The sequence below is a fragment of the Halictus rubicundus genome, chromosome 10 (assembly GCF_050948215.1).
Source record: "Halictus rubicundus isolate RS-2024b chromosome 10, iyHalRubi1_principal, whole genome shotgun sequence".
In the NCBI taxonomy this organism is placed as follows: Eukaryota; Metazoa; Arthropoda; class Insecta; order Hymenoptera; family Halictidae; genus Halictus; species Halictus rubicundus.
The window spans coordinates 1,833,387-1,857,320 of NC_135158.1; the positions used below are offsets into that span (position 1 = coordinate 1,833,387).

At 43.7% G+C, this 23,934-nt stretch overlaps 1 protein-coding gene across 1 annotated transcript in view; it reads right to left on the reverse strand.

Annotated features, from left to right (window-relative positions):
- The window catches only part of Hn (phenylalanine hydroxylase), a 59,161-nt gene that overhangs the window by 23,050 nt on the left and 12,177 nt on the right, over window positions 1-23,934 (reverse strand). The window lies entirely within an intron of this gene.

Sequence of the window (23,934 nt, forward strand, 5' to 3'; positions counted from 1 at the left end):
TTTACCCAGTGATCAATTATAGAATTTCTCGTGGATGTTCGGCGCGGAAAGAACCGCTATGCCGCCTATCATCCAATTGTTTTCTTATAAAAATGCTCATGAGTACGATAAACATAAACATCTTACAAATATCGAGCGTAATTTTCGAAGGATTTGCATCATGCTAATGAAATCCAGCTGTTTGGATGTCAAGGTCGATTTCACCGAACAAAAGTGTTATTGGCCCGACTCATAGTGAATGTACAACAGTGTGTTTGGGTCAGCTTATTCAGAGAAATATCTATGCATCGTCTATACATTATTCGACCGAATTTGAGGAGTAAATTCTATTCGTCGTAGTGACGTAGTACTTATGTAATTGCATTATGAAATTACCATATTACTGATGATGTAAGTCGTAGTCAGATCTATTCATTTTTACCACTTAGTTATGACAGATAAAGAATATCGACCTTTATCTTTTATTATTATGCAGATACTAAGAATTATAGATGTAACTTATAATTAGACATTGGAAAAAAATTTTAAATAACACATTTTTAATTTTGTTTTTCGACGAAACTTCTTCCCCAAATAATAATATTTAGCATTTTTTCAGAGCATAACATGTAAATTAATTCAATACCTATATTAGGACAAGTCATTTCAACAACATTGTGTTACAGATGCAAACTTGGATTTAACTAGCTAGCTGTTGCGACCTCTTTGAAAAATGTGTACCTAAATTCAATTTAGTAAATTGCGTCGCGAAAATTAACCAGTTAGCTATTTTGACGAGTATACTCGTCATAATACAAAATATTGCCATTTCTTCATGACGAGTATACTCGTCAAAACACTTTTGGGAATAAAAACAAAACCGTACATGATGAAATTTTTTAAAAATCAGCTGCTTAATCAATGCAGTATTTATCATTGCAGTATTAATCAATACTGTATTTTGAAAAAAGTTAAGATTAATTTTGTATGTTTTTCAGTCAAACAAATGCAAAAATAATTATGTATGTACAGTTAATTTCCGATATAAGTCAGTTTCGCGGTTCTGGCGAGTGACATTTGGACGAAATCTGAGGTTCTCGCGGAACGTTGCATTTTATATTTCACAGTGCATACTGGAAACGTCAATTGTCACTATCCGTTCATATGTCATAAACATGTGACAAATTGGCAGATAGTGACAAGAAGACTGGGAAAATGTCTTTCTCTGATACAATGTTGCATGTATTTAGAAACGCACAGCGATGCTCGAGAGCCGTCGCCGGCGAGGAGTGTAACATAACACGGGTATATCGGAGTGAGACTAGAAGACCACTACTAATTCAATTACAAAACTTCTTTATTTTTCATTACTTTTTTGTGAGACTTTCACCAACATATCCGTGGCATTTTTCTGATTAAAATGCAACCAAGTTTGATATAATTCCGATGATATTTACTTGTGTAATGAGCGATGAAAGTTACTCTCTATTACAATTATAGTAACGGAAAATTAGTGTAAATATGATCCGAATGATATCGTATTTGGTATCATTTTTATCATAAAAATTCCACATATACAGGGTGGCCCACATAACCCTTAACAGCTTAATATCTCGAAAACTATGCCATCGATTTTAAAGTTCTTGATATTACATAAGCCTTTCTAATTACATAAGCATGAAGTGGTGCCCCCCTTTCCCTTTAAAGGGGGCCGGGGTACCTTTATAATTTTAAATGGAACCCCCTATAAAACGTTACATATTTCGATTCTACAGGAAAAAACAAATAAATTTTGTCAGAAACATTTTTTTGTCAGATACTTCCATGGTGAGATATGTCGCGAAGGTGTACAAATCTGCCGGACTGTTTTTGTTATATTCATGATGAAATTATTTTAAAATCAAAACAAGGAATACAATTCCAGCATTAATCTTTCATCAAGATGTTTCAACAATGGAAAAACGTTACAAAGGAAAAAACTTATGTGCGATGCTTGCTGATTACTGCTGGACACTTATTATTGAAAATCGGTATACCAGGAACAAGCGTCAAGCAAGGCGAAAATATTTTTAATTTGTTTACATCAGAAATAGGTAAGTTTTGTATTAAATTTTACGTTATTAAGCATTTCTACAATGAAATGTGAATATAACTCGTATTTTTATAATCTTTTGTAATGATTGGCATCCAAAAAGACAAAAAAAAATGTATGTAATTAAGCATAGTAAGCAAAGACATACTTGAGTGGTACCAACGTCGACTACGCATAGCGACGGCCCTGGCGAGTCGAGAAAAGGCTGCAATGGCCGTCTGGCGCGAACGCATCGCGCACACGCTGTCAATTAATATTTTCTGAACCTTCTCGTATATTAAGGGAACCAAATACTTTTCGTGAATGGTTACTTTACCAGAAATGTCTGTAGAATGCATTCCTGTATAGTAAATTCCTGCTAGATAAAGGATTTTTCACATAAATACAAAAATAGAGCGTACAAAGTACCCGCGTCGGCACATTTTCAAACTGTAACAACCATTTACAACTATTGGGAAGTACATAAAAATATAATTGACTATATGAATATGTAGCGGAGAGTCCCCTCTATCTCTTGTCTCGAATTTGAACTTTCTCGCGTGTTTAGTTTTTGCGTACCACGTCATTTTGTATCAAAATCGGGCATTTTTACAAAAACCAAAATTTTTCGAAAACGTTGCGTGATGGAGCAATTCTGCTTTCATATTTGGTTTTAGGATGACAATGTGTATAAGAATCACCCAACTGGTACTGCAAAACTCGAAAAAAGTTTGATTTTGTTGGACAGTGTAATCGTTCATTACACAAGTAAATATCATCGGAATTATATCATAATAGGAATTGTATCATTATCATTAGGAAAATGCCACGAATATGTTGGTGAAAGTCCCATAAAAAAATAATGGAAAATAAAGAAGTTTTGTTATTGGATTAATAGTGGTCTTCTGGTCTCACACCGATATATGTACCTGACCGTGTTATGTTACACTCTTCGGCGGCGGCGCACAGTGATCTAAAACGCGAAATTTAGTGACATTTTGCCAAAAAATCAACTGTCTCATATTGATTTATGTTGAATGCTCATTGCTTTCTAAATATCCATCAACCTTCAAAATGAAAAAATTAATAAAATTTAATAAATACTATTATTGTAATAAACGGTTAAAGTTGGAAGTTTTGAAGATAGCCTTTCTCGTGGAAAAAATTGTTTTTCTTCTTTGAGATGCCCTGACGATCCTTTTTAATATTTTCCTTCCAATTTTTTTAAAATGAAAGGTTTATCTTTAAGCTGAAAATTACCATTGTCGATTAGAAATTTCTATTCATAATGTATGTGTATTCACATGTTATGTCAAATGCAATATAGAAAATTTTCAAAATTCTTAAGACTTCGCAAGGAATATCTTCTGTATCATACGAGATCATAGAATTTTACAAAATGGAGTATTTTCAGCATACTTTGTTCTATACAATCATGTAAGAATTATTTCCCATCTCGTCCCATATCACAAGTTATTATTGTTTAAAGTCGCCCGCGTCCGTGCGGTTATGCACATAGGTTCTCGGATACCGCAGTATACTTTGTCGTCGGCTAACTCAGAAGTCTAGGCGACGTATAACCCGTTTTCACTGTACTTGCACGGGCATGAAAAATGAAAAATAGTGATTTTTGTCTTTTTTAACTATGTGCTTCCACGTTGGAAAATCTAAAAAATTATATGTTAAAAATCATAACGAGATGCTAAAGCTGTGAAAATATAAAGTTAGTATCTTATAACTTTTACAAGAAATCGGCATTTCAAAATTTCATTATTTTTTAAAATTCGGTGTCGAAGTTAAAACTTCTGAAAAAATTCATAGATGTGCATTCTAATAGTTAAAATATGTCTGATTTTTTTCAGAATTTTCGATTAAAGAGAATAAGAGAAATTACGGAAAAACCTGATTTTCTTAATCATCCCATTACTACTCCCTCATATCGACATGTATGGTTGAAAATTAGCACAAAGTATTTTCTGTGGATAAGATATTGAATGGCCTATTGCAAATTCAATTTGGTTCGAGGTCATCTTTGACCTCCTTAGGGTCGACCCATACAAAACGGGTCTCACCGGGACCGGGAACGGGGCACGTTTTCCCTATGCCATACAGACTTGAGAGGCGCTCAAGATGCTCGCAACAAAGGCCAAGTGCCGCGCACCACGGGGGTTAGCTACCAGAACCCCAGCACCGTTTACTCCCCGCATACCCCTGAGGATCCTATGGTAGAGCCGACCGGGCCCGGGCCGGGGTTTCACGAAATATTCTTGCGAAGAATACTCAGCGACCCCGGTCGCCGTGGCGTGGTCGTGGCGAAGGGACAAAAACATTATAAATGTTGTATTATTTTAAAAACTACTTCACCGATGATGATGACCTATCAATCGAATCTCGGAATCACTCGGAAAAATAGCAGAGGGACATTAAAAAATTTAGAAGGAATGAGGATATAGCCCCAAGTGTTCCCTTTGCAGACTTGTTTGTAAAAAAATGGATAGTCTAAAATCGACGAGTTCAGATTATTTCAAGCGAACGCTGCTCCGCGGTACACCGCCTCGAACAGCCGACGTGCTCACTCTTCAAATAATTCTAAATTCGTCGATTTTGAGGTGACACCACTTTTTTTTAAACAAGTCACCATTTTCATTAGATCGTGCTCATTCTTATGTTTTCGCTATAAACTCCCAAAAACTCATTTTCAGCGGTTTGTGTAATGAACATTTTTTTCGCTATCAAAGAATCCTTCGAGATTCGATTGATAGGTCAAAAAGTGAATATCATAGTTCTTTTAATATAATAGTTACAGAGCAGTACTTCGATGATGCCTCTTTGAAATTTTGGTTTTTAATTTATGGAGCCTCCGAGGTTTCAATCAGGTAAAACCAGGTAAGGACGCGACGTTCGGCGATTCAGGTAGCCAATTGTAAGTGCACGACTGATCGACCGCTGTTCTCCGACAGGTTTGGAAAAACCAATGTCCTCTGTGCTAATGATGGTATTTACCTTTCCTGTACACTCCGACTGCACAATACCCCAATAAAATACGGACCTCTTTTCCTGTTTTCTTTCTCGTTGCTACGTGAAAGTTTCAATTTTAGGACAAACTCTGCGAACCCCCACTTCAGAATGTTTAAAGAACATTATAAACGTTGTATTATTTTAAAAAATGAGGTTATAGCCCCAAGTGTCCCCTCTACAGACCTGTTTTTAAGTAAGTGAATACTTCAAAATTGACGAAACTAAATTATTTCAAGTGAACCCGGGCCCGGGAGGCCATAGGCCTAACAGCCTCCCGGGCTCTGCTTCTACCGTGCGCCAACCGTGCTGCTAGGCTATGTATCGCGGTGCAGCGTTCACTTCAAATAATTTTAATTTCGTCAATTTTGAAGTGTCCGATTTTTTAAAAACAGGTCCGTGAAGTGAATTTCTCTAACAATTCATAATTGTATTAGATCATGTGGCAGTCGCGTATGTACATGGTGTAAGGACAACAAGTACAGCTGCTCGGTTGCTGCTCGTAAACGCTCGTCTGCCGTCAAAAAGAAGGCAATGTCGCGGTGCAGCGTACACTTGAAACCATTTTAATTTCGCCATTTTTAAAGTGTCACCATTCTTGAGAAGCCCACCGTTAGGTATGCCTATCCCCACCACAGCTGCGCCCGTAGTCCCATTGTTTTGGCTTCGACGTCACCCGCTACATGGTATGTGTGACCGCTGTAGCCAATATCTCGACTGTAGCCGAAAGTACGCCTGAAACGAGGCCTGTCCCTTGCACTCTGATCCAATCGGCCGCGCATTCGTACCTATGCTCTGTCCAACGAGACCAAGGCAGTGAAGCACCCAGCGTGCGTCCTTTGCTAATTGTCTTGTAAGGGTAACTTCAACTCTGTCGCACTCGAGCGCCTATGTTTACGTCTACAGTCTCGTCTCATTGGACAAGATATAGATACGCCATCGCATTCCTGCCAGGGAACCTTCCATCTAACCATGTTTAGGCCATCATGGACAAGAATTTAGGAGTTTTCCATATACATACATTTTTTCGCTGGCGACCCTTACTTCAGAATGTCTAAAGAATATCCAGCAATTTTATGAACCTAAAATAATGAATAGTACAATAAATAGTTTTGCGGCTCCGCGAATTACAAAACGAAATTTCAAAGAGTAAGATGAAGAAACGTAAAATGCAGCCATATTTATTCAAATTTTTTCACACTTGAACCAGTGGTAAAATTTGCAAAACAAAGATATTTCTAATATTTTTTAATTAAGAAATGACATTCACCAAGGAAAAAATAAATTATTTGAGAACAGCAGTCTTTTGTGATAACCCGGCTCAACCCCCGCCTCCCATTTTCTCTTGGACCACAACATACTTCAATGTCATCAAAATTCGAGACATAGTCCCCAAAAAATGATCGAATTCACATGGAATGATCCCCTTCCTAATGTGGATATTTCCTTAAAAAAAAAGTAACAACTATTCTCGTTTTTGCAATATATGTATGTATAATTTACATACAATACAAGGATGTATGATGTTTCACCAAGAGGCAGGAAGGTTTTCTATTTCCATGGTATTGTAAAGGGGAGATACCGATAGTTTACCGAAGGAACCGTGAAGGCCCTAAAAACATTTTTTTTGTGCCATGCACAGCAGGGAACTGTCAACGCGCTCCCGAAAGGCCTTCTGGAAATGGTCAAACGCTCGAGATAATGACCCAACCGGGGCGAGCAGAAATATAGTTTGGAACACTGAAGCCCCGTCGACTCAAACCCTACACCATGGTTTCGAATCTAGTAGCCAAACGTCCCCGGTCCCGTCCCGGTCTTGTATGGGTCGACCCTAAGGGTCGACTATGCGGCTACAGCCTTTGATACAAAATATATAATTAATGCAGATCAAACGGGATGTCAGTATCAATCAACCTTCGATAGAACCTTGGCAATAGTAGGAGAAAAAGCTATTTTCGTTAATCGAAAATGCATTAATAAAACAACGTATTAATACACAGCCCAGTATTCTATGACAATGTCAGGAAAACTGTTGCCTCATGTATTTTTGTGCATGCAAGAACCCAAGGAAAAAAGTAGCTGAATTGGAAAAAAAATGTAAGAACGTAATTATATCATGTCCGAAATTGGGCAAGCTAACAAGTAAAATATACAAAACCTTTTTGATAGACCCTTTTTGAGCCGCATGTAAATTAAGAAAAATTTCTTTTGTTAATTGATTCTTGGTAATAGCGAACAGATATATAAACGTACGATGATGATGTGTTTGTAACGGATGAAGTACTATGCACTTGTACTATTAAAGTGATTCCGTCCAAGTGTACGTCGCTAGTTCAACCTTGCGACGTTTATTGTTCAGGAATAGTATGGTCGTGGACGGAAGTAGAAATCAACGGCACTAGAGTATTGAGAGTAGTGTTGACCAATAAGTGTCAATGTCGACTTTGTTACGAGCCAGGCTGCGAGCAACGCGAGAGGCCGGCGAGGGGTTGTTACCCCAGAAATATGGTTTCGCTTGTTAGGAATGTAGGGAAGGGAAAAGGAAAGTGAGAGAGGAACTAAGGGGATGGAGGAAGAAGGGAGGGGAGGGTAAGAAATTTAAGGAAGAGAAGAGAAGATATAAGGAGTTGTGTGAAGAGAAGAGAAGATATAAGGAGTTGTGTGAAGAAGAAGAAGAAGAACATAGACAGAGAGAAATGGGAAAGGATGGTGGAGGGACTAAAAAATGAGAGTCAGATATGGAAAGTGGTGAATATGGAAAGGAAGAGGGGAGCGAGGATAGACGAAAGGATAAAGATGAAAGAATGGGATGAATATTTTAAAAAAATATTAGGAGGGGTAGATAGGTGGGAACGAAAGGAAGGGGTGGGCAGAAGGAAGAGGGATGGGGAGAGGAAGCTAGATAAGTCGGAGGTCAGCAGGGTGATTAGGGGTTTGAAGGAAGGGAAAGCTGCCGGGGGGGGGCGGTATACCGAATGAGGTATGGAAATATGGAGGGAATGAGATGGAAGAATGGTTATGGAGAGTCTGTGACAAAGTTTGGAGGGGGGAGGGATGGGCGGAAGACTGAGAGAAAGGGATAGTGGTGCCAATAGCCAAAAGGGGAGATAATAGTAAGGTGGAGAATTACAGAGGAATAACGCTCACACAGACAGCTTATAAAATATACGCGTCAATATTGGCGGAGAGGCTGAGAGAGGAGATAGAGAGAAAAGGGTTACTACCAGACAGTCAGGCAGGTTTTAGGAAGGGGATGGGGCGTATAGATAACGTGTATGTACTAAATTATTTGATAAACAGACAGGTAAGAAAGAAAACAAAAAAGAGGGGGTTGATTATAATGTTCATAGACTTAAAAGCGGCCTTTGACTCGGTAGACAGGGAGGAGCTGGTGAGGACAATGAGGAGGAGGGGGTAAGGGAGGGACTAGTAGAGAGGTGCGAGGAGCTGCTGAAGGAAACGAAAAGCAAAGTCAGAGTGGAGGAAGAAGAAGGAAAATGTTTTTGGACTGTAAGGGGAGTGAGGCAAGGGTGCCCACTAAGCCCACTACTATTCACGTTGCTAATGGCAGATGTAGATGAAGAGTTGGAGAGGGGAGGATGGGGGGGGGTAAAAATAGGAGGGAAGAAAATTTATACGCTAGCGTACGCTGACGACATAGCGATGCTGGCGGAGGATGAGGAGGGGATGAGAGGGATGATGGGGAAGATGGAGCGGTACCTGGAAGGGAAAAAGCTTCAGTTAAACGCAGAGAAATCCAAAATGATGAGATGTAGGAAGGGCGGGGGGAGATGGAAAAGGGTGAAGTGGAGGTGGAAGGACAGGGAGATTGAGGAAATAAGAGAGTACAAGTACCTGGGGTACGTGATACGGAGGAATGGTGGGCAGGAAGCGCAAGTGGAGGAAAGAGTGAGGAAAGGAGCAGCAATAATGGGGAAGGTGTGGGGGATAGGAAAAAGGAGGTTTGGCAAAGATTGGGGTAGGAGAGTATGGCTTTTTGACAAGTTAGTATGGTCGGTAATAAGCTATGGGGTGGAAATTTGGGGATGGAAAGAGAGGGAAGGCATGGAAAAGCTGCAGGAGAGATATCTAAGGTGGGTCCTGGGAGTGGGAAGGACAACGCCGGGATACATGGTGAGGGAGGAAATGCAGAGGGAGTTATTGAGGGGAAAGGCAGGATTGAGGGCGTGGGGATATGAGAAGAAATTAGCTGAAGGGAAACGGGGGAAGCTGGCGCGGCTATGTTGGGAAGAAATAAGAAGAAGGGATAAAGGGGAGGTCCAAAGGGTAGGGGGGTAAATGTAAGGCTATTAATATAAGGTCTTTTGTATATAGAATTCTCTCTCTGTCTCTCTATATAGTTCATAAGCATAATTAAGTTATGTATAAGCTAGGTTAAGTCATAAATATAAGGTCTGTTGTATATAAACTCTCTCTTTCTCGCTATATAGTATATAAGTCTAGTATAAGCTAAGTATAAGTATAAGTTAGGTTAAGTTAGGTTAAGATAGGTAAGGATTAAGTTAGGTTAAGTGAAGATGGAAAGACGGCGATAGAAGGAGAAGGTGATGTAAGGAAAAAGAAATTGTAACCGTTAGGGAAGGCAAAATAAAAGTATATATATATATATATATTGTAACCGTACAGGTTACATATCGATACACCCCATATATCGAACGTCGATGTCAACCCCACCGTAACACTCGGTGACGTAACCCGCGAGTCCTGACGGAGAAAAGGACCGCGAGATATCGCGACACTTGTCGCAATGCGCACGCATCGATCCCCACTCGATACCGATCGAAGGAGGTCGATGCGTGCCGCAGATAGATCACTCTACATCTGGAAGCGGTTCTAGCCGCACGCTTTCGCGAAGTGTCCCATCGGCGAAACACGGTACGCGATCGAGGGGTCAAACCGACCCGATAGAACAGGCAAACCGACTGTTCTATCCTCGACGCGTAAGCGCCTCAAACCGAGGAGTCACAGGTGCAAACTGCGCTGTGGCATTGCCGACGATTAAGACGCAGTTTGTGTTCTGTGGAATTATCACGGGTTATTTAGAATTTATAAATCGTTCGTCGTAATCGTGGTACCGAGTGGACACTTCGTCATCGTAAATTTCGTGGTTCTCGTTCGAAATGCCCATCACTGCTTCGGTAGGATTTGCACGGTCGTGATCATTCTGCCGCTATCAACAAGGAATACGTTCGGAGGCCACGTATCGTGCTGAAGAGCATAGTCCTTGGTAGCGTGGCGTGACCTACGGCTTGGTGTGCGTCTCTATCCATACCACTCATACGAGTATTCGGACGAGTGCATGGATGGTCTGACAAGTCCACAATCGTGCAGTGCGTCGTACGCATACGGATTGTTCGAACGAACTCACAATTTCCCTTCGGGTCGATTTGATACGACCGAACCCTGCACAATCCTTGTCATTCTGCCGCTACTTACACGGAGATTGCTCGGAGGCCACGTATCGTGCTGAAGAGTAAACTTCTTGGTCACATGGAGTGCCAGGGGTTTTTAGTGTGCGTCTCCACTTGGGCCATTTGTACGAGAATTCGGCAAGATACTTGGATGGTCTGACAGGTTCGCCTTCGATCGGTGACGAGGTCGAAACGAGTCGTTCAACCGTCATTGCGTCGGGCACACGGGTCGGGTTAGAGCGAGCGGACTGTGCACGATTCTTGTCATTCTGCCGCTACCGATACGGAGATTGCTCGGAGGCCACGTATTGTGCTGAAGAGTAAACTTCTTGGTCGCGTGGAGTGCCAGGGGTTTTTAGTGTGTGTCTCCAACCGGACTACTCGTACGCATTTGCGGCCGGGTGCACGGTTGGTTAGACAGGTCACGAATTCGCATATCGCGAGGCGCGATCCACATTCAAATCGTTAAAATCGTTCATTGAAAAACCAGGTGTAGAGGCAAAGCGAGCGAACTGCGTGCGTCGTAACACGGTATACATTGCGTGTTTACGTGTTACGAGAATTCGATGCGGATTACCGATACGCGGTATTCAGCGCGTCATCATAAAGGAATTTATTGCCCCGTACGTCGGGAAAGATCACGGGCCGTCCTGTAAACAAATAGCTCGTCTCCGAGCATATCGGAGAGATTGCTCTTCGAAAGTATAAATAGTTCCTCCCAGAATATACTGCCCTTTTACCAGAAATTTGTCTACAAGCTTTATTTGTCTCGTCCAAACCTCGCCGCTTTCCAGTGCCTGGAGGCACGAATCCATCTCCTTCGCGAATTGACACGCGTAGGGAATTGGGGGTAGTAACCGGCCCCCGTGTCTTAGTATAAATAACCCTTGAGTCGTCGGGACATGGATAAATCGAATCAACGCAGTCGAGAAAGGAATGTACGGTTACAATATATATATATATATATATATATATATTGTTGATTATGGCTTCGTAGATTTTGCTCAGATTGGGTGTTAGGCTGATTGGTCGGTAACTTGAGGGGTTTTCATCTTTCTTAAGTATTGGGAGAACTTTTGCTTTTTTCCAGCAGGTTGGGAAGTAGCTATGATTGATGGAGTTTGTTGAGATCGCCCAAGGGTTGTCGATGCTCGCCCCCCGACTGGGGAGGACGACAGCCGCATTGGCGCGGCTGCTGCCGCATGTCGGGGGGCCGGATTTGAAAGTAAGCCGCCTCTATATGGAGGTGGTGCGGTCCATAGCCCTGTATGGGGCCCCCGTGTGGCACCGCTCGCTCGGGGCCAGCACGCCCAGCCGAAAACTCTTAGAAAAAGTGCGGCGGCGGCTGGCCCTGCGGGTCATACGGGGGTACCGCACCATCTCCACCGAGGCGGCGGGACTCCTCGCCGTGATTCCACCCTTCCATGTGGTGGCGGCGGAGCGGGCGAAGCTATACCAGATCGCACGCCCCTTCCGCCGCCCGCCGGGGGTGGAACTCACGCGCGAGGAGGAGTTGGAGCTCGAGGGCCAGAATCGCCAGGCCCGGACGGAAGCTTTTTCGGAGTGGAGGGCGCTGTTGATGCCCTTCACACGTCCGATTGTCCGGGCCCTCCTGCCCATATTTTATATATGGTGCAGGAGGCGGGGAAGGTTGACCTTCCGCCTCACGCAGGTGCTCTCCGGCCATGGCTGTTTTGGAGAGTACCTGCACACGATGGGGCAGGGGCCGACCGCGCAGTGCTACCACTGCGGCGAAGATGCGGACACAGCGCGGCATACTCTGGAGGAATGCCCAGCTTGGGCCGAGCCGCGCCGTGTCCTGAGAGCCGCGGTGGGCGGGTGGGAACTCGCGCTGCCGGCCGTGGTCGACCACATGGTCGGCGGCGTAGGGTCGTGAAAGGCGGTGGCCTCCTTCTGCGAGGAAGTGATGAAGCAGAAGGAGGCCGCCGAGCGGGCCCGGGAGAAAGACCCGGGCTCCGCGAGAAGTGTGTGGGCGCGGGGGCGACCCCCGCGCCGACGTGTGGCCCCCACGAGGGGGTCGGCGAGGGTGGGGATGACGCGGGGGTCTCCCCCGCGTCAGCAGGTGCCCCCGAGAGTGGGGGGCGGAGTGGGGTTGGCGCGTGGTGCTTCCCCGCGCCCTGTTATGCCCCCACCATTGGGGGCGGTGAATTTGGGGGCCCGGGTTGTGAGCTGACCCCGGCCCCCGGGGGGAGCATAGCTCCCCCCGTGATAGGACGACACCCCCCGGGTTAATTTCCCGGTTTGGGGGGTGTCGGTCAGTCCCTCCCTTAGGGGAGGGGGATTCGTGGGGGGATTTGGGTGAGGAAGGGTCGGGGCGTGCCGGATCGCGCCTCCGACGGCCCTTCCTTCCGGTGGTGGCGTCTTCTTGCCTCGGCCGGGGCTGGTTCCTTCGGGACACCGGCCCCGAGCGGGGCACGAAGACTCCGGGAGCTGTGGGTGGACCGAGCTGGGGCTCGGGAAGCCCAATCCGAAGGCTCGAGGGATGGGGACACCAGGCGGGTCCCTCCGCCCGGGGTCTTGTAGCGTAGGCAGTGGGGGAGGTTAACCCTGGGGGAGGTGTCCTGTTGAGTAGACGCGTGATCCAGGCACCTCCCCTTTAGCTTATGTGGGCGTGGGTTTTTAGTGGGTAGCCTTCTGGGGAATTTTCTCCAGGGATAGTCCCACATAACCCCGGCTTCCCCCAGGGAGCCGGGGTATGCGAAAAGCATTTTCCCACGGAAAAAAAAGGGTTGTCGATGCTCAACTGGTCAATTTCGACATTAATGAATCTTGACCTCGTCGAGATAAAATATAATACCGTTGTTCCGTAAAAAGTTTATTTAATCAACAAAAAACACTATCAACTAATTCATGAGTGACGCACAGCAACTATATGGTATATCGCGGTCGGTACAGTCCATCTTGTTCAAAGTTGCCTCGAAGTCCCCTTCGTTCCACCCCCGTTGATGAGGAAAAATCTGACGGGGATGACCAAGGGCAAATTCATTGGTTGATGAGACTTGGAGGAGGAATATCTTCTAGGACCACCTCCTGACGTGGAGGTGGAAGGCTCCCCTCCAAGTCCCAATGGAAATTCCTATTGTATGTGTCGGTACTTCGAGACAGCGCGAAAATAGACCCAAATGGCCGCATCTATTTGGGCTTATGCTAAGGGCCGCGCTTGCCTCGCTGACCTGACCGTCGTTCGGAGACGGTGACTGGGCTTTGATGGTGGTCATAAACGGAACTCGAGGGTCCCTAGTGGTAAAACAATATTTTCTTTTAAAAAAGGTAGAAAATTCGTGGTACGATGGTCGGCCCGCGTGCACCCCAGCAGTTGCGGAATTACGGTAAGGGTCCGTCTTTGTTCGCCCGGATGCCTTATGAATTACATGGAAATACCGTTGAGGGTTACGACTCAACAGAGTTGTTGAAGAGGATTGTGAGGTCGGATATCATTTTTCGAGGGATATATTTCAGTAGTATTGGGGGGATACCGTCGAGACCACAGGAGGTTTTATTCAGTAGTTTTTTAATGATGTTTTTTTATGGTAAGTGGGCAGCAGAAAGGTGATATGGGGATGTCGGGTGTGATGGGGGATTTAGCGTTTTCGGTAGAGAACTGTGTGATGGTAGTGGATAGTGTTCTGTAAGAGGAGAATTCTTGGATTATGGTGGTTATGAATTCTTGGTGGTGATGTCGATGATGGTTTTGAGGCGCGTGCCTACATTGAGGTGTCTGGGGAAATTAACGGTTTCGTAGAATTGAGTTGCATTGAGTTTGTCAGGGAGTATAGAGAGTACGTGGCGGTTGTTTATTTTTTGTAGGGTGGTGGTGTTGTGGTTGATTCTGGGGAGGATTGTTTTGTCGTTTGTTTGTATTTGGATGTCGTGGATGGTGGTTGGTTTTTTTCTGAATACTGTGTTGATTTTTGGGAAGAAGGAGTCTGTGATTTTGTAGTCTATTTGCTTTATCAGGTTCGTCCAGTAGTTGTCAATAGCTGAGCTGAAGGCAGTTCGGAGTGATTTTATTATGTCTTTGAGCGTGGTTTTGGCTAGGTTTTTGATTGGGAGTTTGGAGTGTGGATCGATTAGATGGAGGGTGTGTAGGAGAGAGACGATAGTTTGTTTTCTGTTTTGGAGTTTACGAATATGTTTGTTGATGTATCTGGAAGTGTTGCAGGTGTTGTTGTAAGTTGGGGTATGGTTATTGATGACAAATTGGATGGTGTCAATGATATGTTACAGGTGTTTATCTATTTCGGGGATGGTGAGGTTGCGGTCAGAAGGGGTGGGGTTGGTGCTTTTTTGCGAGGATTTTGTGAGTTTTTTCCAGTTCGTGGCTTTGAAATTATGTCTTATGTTTTGGAGCGGTGAACATGAGTGCAAGCTGGAGGTGCTGGGGATGTCAAAGTCTAGGGACACAGCAAGGTGGTCACTCGGGAAAGGCAGGGTGTTGGCTTTTCCTGTGGGTTATCGTATAATGTTGGTCTGGTGTCGGTTAGCCAGATCTCAAGAAAAGATAGACCTGCTTTGTTGATGGGAACAGCCGAAGTTATTATCTTAATATTGGTTACTGTTTTTGTCACCCCAGTCCTTCCGTCGGGCGTTTAGGTCTTCTGCTATGATATAATAGTTGTTTGTGTTATGTGCCGTGGTTCTGTGCACATTTTACGCAACGGTAACTCAGATTAGAGTTTTTACTAGCATGGCCAAGCCTTTGGCATTTCTTGCATTGAAAGCCCTCGGGCTTCCTGAAGTGCTCCCATTTAGCTTTCTGGAATGCTACGGATTTGACTTTAAAGAGGTTGGCGGTGCGGCTGTCATTCGATAGCTGGAAGAGGTAATGGTAATTTTCTGGCCGGTCCTTGTTATAAATGAATTTGGTGATTTTTTTCAATTTTGATGTTTTCCAGATTCATGTCGCTGATTTCCTGAGAGATTTCTTCAGTGGTGAAGTTCCCTTTTATTCCTTTCAAGAGTATGGATTTCAGCTTAAGTTCCTTAGGGGTATATGTATAATATTGTGTGCCTGCGTCGGTGAGCGTATTGATGATCGCTTTGTGGTGTTGCAGTTTTTGGCGTAGATTGTATGATTGGTAGGGTCATTTCCATTAACCAGGAAAGCCGTCTTTGGGATGCTGTGGTCCAGTATGGAGGAGATTAGTGTGTTGATGTTCGTGTTAACATTGAAGATGGGTGGTGGTTTGTATGATTTAGCTGGAGAGGGGGAGTTTGCTGTTTTGTTGGCGGTGATGTTGTTGTCCAATTCCATGTTGCTGTCTTCTGTTTCAGAAAGACGCTGGAATTTATTAGTCGAGTTGGCGTTTTTTTCCGTGGGCTGGTTGTTATTGTGTGTTTGGCTGGGTTTTCGGGTGAAATCCATGCGGCGTTGTCTGTGGGTGTTGCTTGCAGGGAGCGAGAAGATTCGTGTGGAGGTGCGGAGGAATCTTTTTCTGGCCACTCCGAGATTGGGCTGTATTTTTTTGTGTGTCGGTGTTTGACCATTTTCCTTGAGAAGCTTTTTGTATAAACGGTCTAGTCGTAAAGAGTTTAGTTTAGGGGCTCTAGCGACGCCAGGTAATGAGCTCGGGTCTTTAGGCCCGTTCTCTTCGTTGTCCTCTTCTGTGGAATGGCGTCGCTAGGGACGCAGAATGAGGGACGCCGCCATTGGGCTCGATACCGCGCGAGGGTTGCTAGCCGTGTATCGGGACTGATTTAATTGAGAAATCCTTGTCGTATGTTATTTTGTTGGTGGGTCCAGCTGTGTATGGCTCTTAGGGTGGCACTATGCGTGACACCGTCGCAGTTTTGAGGCACTGGTGATTGATTAACGACACTATATTCGCAGGATTGCAGAGACGTACAAGCGGGTCGACTGCACTCGGCGGATGCTGGGACGCGACTCCTCTGGTACGTTGACGCCATGTCATGCATTTTTAATTAAGTGTTTAAAGAACTATGTATTGAGTGTTGGCACATATGATCATATAAAATCTACAAATGTGCAAACTTAGAATTAAATCGATGACTCGAAGGACTTGCTCTCTCCTTGTTAGATCGTACAGTTCTACTATTCTTTTGTAACCTCACCGACCGCACCGAACGTAGAAAAGGACAGCGCGTGTAAACACGTACCGCGCAGCCGAAGGCGCAACAAAAAATAGCGTATCGAAGAAAATGCTTCATGCAATGAGTGAAACTTCTTTATTTTTACTTACTTTTAATTAAATTTTACGAACATATTTGTGATACTTTTCTGATTATAATGATTTAGCCCATATTTACTGTACATGATGTATCACTTCAGAAATTTATTGGGAATGGTTTCATAGCAGAAAATTAAATATAAAAACGTTTGTATTAATATTGTCCAACAATACGTTTGTGGCGACCGTCGTCCGCCGACACTTCGGCGAAAGGAAAACATACGAAGGCACGCAGCCTCGCGCACGGCGATCGTCGCCCGCCGAAACTTCGGCGAAGGAAAAATATACAAAGGCACGCAGCCTCGCGCACGGCGACCAACGATCGGCGATGAAACATTGTATGTCGGTACCCGCGTCGTTGAGTCGCCGAATTCCTTCGCCGAAGAGCAGTTCGTCGCGAGACGCTCAACGAGACACACCGAAATAAAAACTGCTGCAGCGAACGATATTGTGTGGTGATTTATATCCCGACTACCTCGTCTACCGATCCCACACGTTGATAGACAGGCCTTTTATCGTTCCAGTGTACCTCGAACGCTCACGCTCATTGTCAATCTCCTGTTTGCATTTTTTGGGTCAGGGCCGAGCAATTTCTTCCCCGCTGTCACTTCACGACTCCCACCACCAGTGTATCGATCCCCCTCTATCAGCTATTTCATATTACTTTTACCGTGCTTTACCTTACGTCACAGTGCATTATCAGCATTATCTAAATACAAAATTATTTAAATAAATTTTAGATAAAATATGCTGTATCTTTTGTTTGTTATTCGAAGACGAATGTAGCGCGAGAATTTATCTGTAACTTTCATCCCTCAAGAGCTTGGTTTGTAGTGTTTATTCGTCCGTCTCACCGAGAGATTTCTCGTTATCTTCAACTCTTATTCGACAGTTGAATACAGCGTCACCATATTTCTTACGGTTTTATCTGTCACAACTTGGTGGCATAATAAATAGTTTATTCGTCAGATTTTATTGGAAGGAGTTCATTCGTAACCTTGTGGGTTATTCGAATCCAGATATCGCGCAAGATTTAACCGTTATTCGAAACTCGATATAACCAGATGATTTATTCGACGCTTTTATACGAGACGAGTTATTCGGAAAGGATAAAATCACATGTATTTTTTGTTCGTTATTTTTATTTGGAATAGAATAACTTGCAACGAGACGTATGTGTCTCGTTGCGAACGAAGTCGTACCTTGGCCCGCACCAATCACCGACTAGGGTCAGCCGCGCGCCAATCCGCGAAACCGGCCCGGGCGCGGACCAATCGACGTGCGCCGAAGGCTCGCGAACGAGCACACGAGGTCCGCGCTCGGGCTATAAAGATCGCGCCGAAACCAGCCAGAACCGGAGTTGGTCTGGAGCAGCTCTCGGGTGAACACCCGAGCCCAGATCCTCTCGCAGCCGCGCTGAATCGTGCTAGCCGCGGTATACTATCGGGCGACCACGACGAAGCGCTGGAATCGGCAGAAACGTTGGGTTTACGTCCCCTACGTGAAACCGAGACCGCGACCGGATCCTGGGAGGCAGTCGATCGCCGGCTTGCTCTTGTCAGAGCACCGAAGGTACGACACTCCGGACCGTCATCCCCACCGCTCGGACCTGTTCCCGCGTCCCGCTCTCCCCTCTGGGACCCTGCGTCGCGCTCCGCACGTTTAGTCGTCGACCGGCCGCAGCAGCGTGTGGAACTCGCCTCTCGGTATACTACCGGAGACGAGCGACCTCGCCGGTTTCGGGCCGTAGGCATTAGGTTTACGTCTGTGCCTACGTGCTCGAGCCGCGGTCGGGCGGGGACGACGGGTGGGGTGTTCCGCGAATTCCATACCCCCTCCTCTCCGCGCCCCGCGTGCCCAGCCCACGGAGGAAACAAGGCCAATTCACTATAGCTCGCTGGGCCGCGGTGGTAACAACACCTCGAGAGTCGGGAGAGTTCGGGATCGCGCCGAGAGCGCCCGACTCAGGCGCCGCTACAGCGAGCACGGCTCGCCCGCGCTCCCCGCGTACCACGCTCTCTACGCGTACCGCGATTTTACCCGAACCGCGCCGAGGGCGTCCGAAGACAAGCACCGTTCCAGCGAGCACGGCTCGCCCGCGTCCAGCGCGTATCATTATCCGCGTACCGCACCGAACCTCCGCGAAGCGTACCGAAACCGACAACCGTACCGGCGCCCCGCGGTTAACCTAGGCTAGTTCCCGCGTAATTAGAATAAGTCAATCAATTAGGTTAAGCTACCCGTGTCGGGCATCCACTCTTACGGATCGTTTATTTTGTTTGTTTGTTTGTTTAATTATTATTAGGCCGGTGGAGAGGCAAGCGGCCATCGCCAGCCCGTCGCCGGACCATCCGAGAATCCGAGCGATTAAACGAGCAGGCCGCTCCCCGTTTCTTTTCTTTTATCTTGACAATATATATATCTTATTTCTTTTCTGCCATTTCGATTAAATTAATAAACTAGTTTCGTTCACTAACGGAGAGTGATTCATTTAACCACCTCATCCTCCCTCCCCGAAGAACCTTGGTCGCTGAGCGAATCCAGGGGAGGGCACGCGCGCCTCGCTCACGCCACAACGCAAGCGAGACGCCACCGTTACAAAATAATTAACGCATTTGAAAAGGATGTTTTGGGAAATCACTTCGGAATAAATGCAAAATCCAGAGCCGACCTCATTTTAAATGAAACAGCGTACGCACCACGGAAACTTTTTGAAATAAAAGATTCTGAATTAGTAGTCATTTTTGATGGAACATATGTTAGACGCGAGAAAAGTAAAAATAATGTATATCAAAGGAAATCATATTCTGGACAGAAGAAAACATCATTATGTAAACCGTTTACAATTTGCACAACAAATGGATATATTATTGACACGGCAGGACCATTTAATGGTACCATGAATGATGCGTCAATCATGAAAATCTTATTAGTAGATCCTAACGGAATAAGTTCATTTTTACAATCCAATGATTTTTGCGTTGTGGACCGTGGTTTTCGAGATGTTGTCGAGCATATAAAAATAGAGGATATAATGTTTTAATGCCAGCTTGTAAAGGAAATCGAGCACAATTGACAACAGCAGAAGCAAATTCATCACGCTTCGTAACAAAAATAAGATGGATTGTTGAAGCTGTCCATGGCGATATTGCACAGAAATATCGTTTATTACACCACAAAATGGACAATAAACTTCTACTATGTCTTAAATCATTGTGTCGAATAGCATCCTTTCTACACAATGAATTTGGTAAAAGATTAGATACAGATCCAGAAATAGATTTAATTATTGATTATATGAAGAATCAACGGATAAAAACAAACACGCTTCAGGAACTAGTAGAAGGAAAAAAATTAAATCGCCGTAGAAAACCATTTACACGAATGACTGCCAACGTTGTAATGGATTTTCCAGAAATGACTGAGAAAGATTTGAAAATCTTGTTCACAGGTAACATACTTTCTTGCATATGTATAACATTATCACATATAAAACTATATGCTACTTATGTAATATTATGTACAGGTACCTCAATTAACCCAGGCAGTATACTATCTAGCGGAGTTAATGAGGAATGATGATATTTTAAATATGGAATATTTAAAGGAAACTAAAAATATTATAAGGGTGAAAGTTCATTCGAGGCATATTAATCGCAAAAGTTATCAATGCTACATTGAATATGTACCACATTCGATTAGTTATACTGCTATTACACGATATACATGCGACTGTGCTAATGGCAACAGAACAGTAGGTTGCTGCTCCCATGTCGCTACCATTATTTACTATTTATCTCATGGGCGATTTAAATCGAAAATTGTAAAACAAGCGGAGATATTAACCAATATATTTGATACGACACATACTGTACCAGTAATTGAGGAAAATAGTGACGAAGATTGAATAAATCTATATTATGATTCCTAAACTTTTCTTTTACACCTACATAATGTCTATTTATATTGCAAATTCGGGAAGACAGGAATAGAATATAATACGATGCGAATAATTGATCAAGGAGGGACATAATCTCCTGATAAGAATTATTAATTAATAATTAGTCGTAAGAAACACTGCACTACACATTATACTATTATAATGGTGTAATTTCATTTGTTTTTCAATATTTAACTATGTTCCACCAATCCGACGATCTTGAAACTTTTGTACGTATTAGATAGGTAACAGAACATTGTTCTTGAATTTTTTGGAAGTGGTCACTCGAAGGGTTGCTTGCTACCCCCACGCCTAAAAAAAAATTAAAAATTAAATAATTTTTTTCTAGTCTTAATAATTTAATTACAATTATGAAAAAAATATATGATATGAAGGAAGTAAGTTCGAATATTTTCGATTTTATTTCATCTCAATATCTTAATTAACAACCGAGAAAAAAAATGTTAAAGTTGAGGGTGTTTACCCTCATATCACCCTTAAATGAAGGGTTAGCGACTTAAAATTTTAGGGGATTGTTTTTCAACCTAAAATGATGGTTTTCCACACAATACCAATAAAATTCCCGCCGGGGCCGCTAGACCTGTCTTATCCACCTAGACCCTTTCATCCGTTCCACATATCGCTCCATCAAGAATTGCACGGGAATGATTTTCAAAATAGAATTAACTTTTGTCAATGGGGATTGCTTCAAAATCATTCATTTTTTTCTAATGTCTTGTTTACGGACGAAACAACATTTACTAATCATGGCTCAATTAATCTACGGAACGCCCATTATTGGTCTGTGGATAATCCGCACTGGCTGCGAGAAATTGATCATCAAAGACAATGGAGCGTAAACGTGTGGTGTGGTATTTTGAACGACAAAGTAATTGGACCATATTTCGTTAACGGAATGATGACGGGACAGAAATACGCTCAATTTTTGCAAGAAGATCTGCCAATTTTGTTAGAAGATGTCCCTTTACAAAATCGCTACGATATGTGGTACCAACATGACGGTTGTCCTGCTCATTATGCACGAGTAGCAAGAGAAACGTTGGATTCTCGATATCCAAACCGATGGATTGGACGAGGCGGAACAGTTTCATGGCCAGCACGTTCGCCTGATTTAAATCCACTGGATTTCTTTTTATGGGGTCTGCTAAAAGAGACCGTGTACACGGATGCTCCAACAACAGTTGAAGATATGCGTCAGCGTATCATCACAGCATGTACGAATATCACGTCGGATACACTTATCAGAGTTCAACATTCCTTCAGAGCTCGTTTACAACAATGTATCGACGCAGACGGCCATCATTTCGAACATTTATAAAATACAGGTATTCTGCTTCCATATTTTAGTTTTATACGTTTTTTCTGTCCTTGACCTTGAATGACCTTGGACTAATTATAGTCACTGAATTCCTAATGAAAGGGACTATCATTGTAGGTGTTTAAAAAATGGTGGTTCCATTTAAAAAAGTCAAGGTGACCTTGATATCTCCAAAAAAATGACATAAAAACAAAATTTTTTTTTGCATCGTGTCAGCCCCATTGTACCATTCAACTTTGTCCTTACCATATTTTACGTATCTTTAGAAACAACAAAGATATTTGAGGTGCTAACGTTTGGTGACTCACCCTGTATATGATCTGAATGGGCAGGGAGACAATGACTTGGTACGAGCCTAGCGATAAATGTCGCTTTCGTTCGTCTCGAGACACGCCCACGATAATGTACTGCCCCATCGACACGGTACTGTAGTAGTAGGCTTTCGTCTATACACATAGCTACACAAAATCAAATTTTGCAAGATCTTTGACAGCTTATATCTCAATAACTATTTGTTTGCGACATATGGTTCTTTTCAAACTTTTTCTCTTCTCGACGAGGAAAAGGTGTTGATGTAAAAAAAACGTTTAACAACAATTTTCTTTGTTAGAAACGATTTTGCGACAAATATCTTTGACAAATGTCCACCGATCCAGAGGTGTAGTTTCACCCCTAGGACGGATGACCATTACTTTTTATACACCCGGTACATATTATTATCTGATAACGTCGGATCAAGATGTCAGTTAATTGAAGCCAAATAAAAATACGAATAAAGATACATGTGATTTTATCCGTTTCGAATAACTCGTCACGAATAAAAGCGTCGAGTGAATCATCTTGTTACATTGAGCTTCGAATAGCTTGTAAAGATTAAGATGCACTGGTTCAATTGAAATCTTACAGATAAACTTCCGTAGCCAGATTCTGATGGACACAATCGTAAGATACAAAGTGGCGCTGCCTTCGACTGTCGAATAATGGTTAAAGATAGGGGAGCGTCGCGAGACTCGGCCGCACGCAGATCGCACCCGCTTCACTCGAGTCTTTTTTCAACAATTTCCCGGTACTTCCGTTGTTTTCAGTGCAACAATAATGAGGACATTAGTGTATATCGTATTGTGATCAATTCCACCGACCCAGACCCACCCAGGTCCGGGTGTTTTTCTCGCATGGGCGCTTTTTCTCGTGCTTGGCGTCACTTAGGGCCCCCAAGATGGATCCGTCTGACGAGCCTAACCTACAAGGCCCACAGAAAAGCCTCTCCCTAGAAAGTTCGAATAAAGAAAACGATCCATCCAACTACCAACTCAAACCTAGAAAGCATAAAGCTCCAAAAATACGCTACCTAGAGCTGGATGTAGATTTTGGAAATTTTGATATTTGCTAAAAGAGAGCGGCAACAACAACTCCAGAAAAAACTCACCCACGCGCCTAACCTCAATGCCGCCAGGAAAAGCCTAACACAACCGCCTCCTACGGACAAACTCGCAACACCCATAAACCTCGAGAAAACTCCATTACCGACGAATGAGTGGGAAACTCCCCCAAAAAACCTGCAAGAGATTCACCACGCTCTCACCGGCACCAGAAGACAACTCAACCGACACAAGTAATCGTTTCCACCCTCTACACCCCGACGTAACCATGGACGAAGAGCCTAACACAGCCGCTTCATCGGAACCACTCCGCACTACCCAACAAAACACAGTCAAACCACCTCCAATAAAAAGCCTGAACATCCCCTATAAGGCTTACACTATAAAAAAAGGTCAGCCCTGACAACCATATTATACAGGGTGGTCCGTTTAAGTGAGGCCACCTAAATATCTCTTCAGGTTATTGTGATGCAAAAAATATTTGTTACGGAATGTGCATGGTGTCAAGGGACCAAATATCTGGTAAGAATATTTTTTTCAGAAGGTCATTTTTTCGGAGATGTCAAGGTC